The sequence below is a fragment of the Xylocopa sonorina genome, unplaced genomic scaffold (genome assembly GCF_050948175.1).
Source record: "Xylocopa sonorina isolate GNS202 unplaced genomic scaffold, iyXylSono1_principal scaffold0051, whole genome shotgun sequence".
Taxonomy (NCBI): Eukaryota; Metazoa; Arthropoda; class Insecta; order Hymenoptera; family Apidae; genus Xylocopa; species Xylocopa sonorina.
The window spans coordinates 311,200-313,316 of NW_027490122.1; positions in this window are offsets into that span (position 1 = coordinate 311,200).

Consider the following 2,117-nt stretch of genomic DNA (forward strand, 5'->3'; position numbering starts at 1 on the left):
TCTACCTATCGTAGCAATAGAGTTCTAGTGCTTCTTAAAAGCCGATATCGCATCTCATTTCTATGTTTCATGGTAAGATATAATATGATTTGCGAAGTGTCATGTATTCCTCGTCTACACTTCAGATGAATGTAAATGCGAAACTTCCTTGCTAGGAAATAGCGTCTGCAGATATCTAAGTATCGTAGCAATAGAGTTCTTATGCTTCTTAAAACGCGATGTCGCATCTCATTTCTATGTTTCATGGTAAGATATAATATGATTTGCGAAGTGTTATGTATTCCTCGTCTACACTTCAAATGAATGAAAATGCGACACTTCCTTGCAAGGAAATAGCGTTTGCAGATGTCTACGTATCGAAGCAATAGAGTTCAAATGCTTCTTAAAACGAGATATTGCATCTCATATCTATGTTTCATGGTAAGATATAATATTCATTGCGAAGTGTTATGCATTCCTCGCTACGATTCAAATGAATGTAAATGCGACACTTCCTTGCAAGGAAATAGCGTTTGCAGATGTCTACCTATCGCAGCAGTAGTGTTCTAATGCTTCTTAGAACGCGATATCGCATCTCATTTCTATGTTTCTTGGCAAGATATAATATGATTTGCGAAGTGTTATGTATTCCTCGTCTACACTTCACATGAATGTAAATGCGACACTTCCTTGCAAGGAAATAGCGTTTGCAGATGTCTACGTATCGAAGCAGTAAAGTTCAAATGCTTCTTAAAACGCGATATCGCATCTCATTTCTATGTTTCAAGGTAAGATATAATATGATTTGCGAAGTATCATGTATTCCTCGTCTACACTTCAAATGAATGTAAATGCGACACTTCCTCGCTAGGAAATAGCGTTTGCAGATGTCTACGTATCGAAGCAATAGAGTTCTTATGATTCTTAAAACGCGATATCACATCTCATTTCTATGTTTCATGGTAAGATGTAATACGATTTGCGAAGTGTTATGTATTCCTCGTCTACACTTCAAATGAATGTAAATGTGACACTTCCTTGCAAGGAAATAGCGTTTGCAAATGTCTACCTATCGTAGCAGGAGTGTTCTAATGCTTCTTAGAACGCGATATCGAATCTCATTTCTATGTTTCATGGTAAGATATAATATGATTTGCGAAGTGTTATGTATTCCTCGTCTACACTTCAAATGAATGTAAATGCGACACTTCCTTGCAAGGAAATAGCGTTTGCAGATGTCTACGTATCGAAGCAATAGAGTTCAAATGCTTCTTAAAACGAGATATTGCATCTCATATCTATGTTTCATGATAAGATATAATATTCATTGCGAAGTATCATGTATTCCTCGTCTACACCTCAAAAGAATGTGAATGCGACACCTCCTCGCTAGGAAATAGCGTCTGCAGATGTCTAGGTATCGTAGCAATAGAGTTCTAATGCTTCTTAAAACGCGATATCGCATCTCATTTCTATGTTTCATGGTAAGATGTAATACGATTTGCGAAGTGTTATGTATTCCTCGTCTACACTTCAAATGAATGTAAATGCGACACTTCCTTGCAAGGAAATAGCCTTTGCTGATGTCTACCTATCGTAGGAATAGAGTTCTAATGCTTCCTAAAACGCGATATCGCATTGCATTTCTATGTTTCATGGTAAGATATAATATGATTTGCGAAGTATCATGTATTCCTCGTCTACACTTCAAAAGAATGTGAATGCGACACCTCCTCGCTGGGAAATAGCGTTTGCAGATGTCTACGTATCGTAGCAATAGAGTTCTAATTCTTCTTAAAACGCGATATCGCATCTCATTTCTATGTTTCATGGTAAGATATAATACGATTTGCGAAGTGTCATGTATTCCTCGTCTACACTTCAAATGAATGTAAATGCGACACTTCCTTGCTAGGAAATAGCGTCTGCAGATGTCTAGGTATCGTAGCAATAGAGTTCTAATGCTTCTTGAAACGCGATATCGCATCTCATTTCTATGTTTCATGGTAAGACATAATATGATTTGCGAAGTGTTATGTATTCCTAGTCTACACTTCAAATGAATGTAAATGCGACACTTCCTTGTAAGGAAATAGCGTTTGCAGATGTCTACCTATCGTAGCAATAGAGTTCTAGTG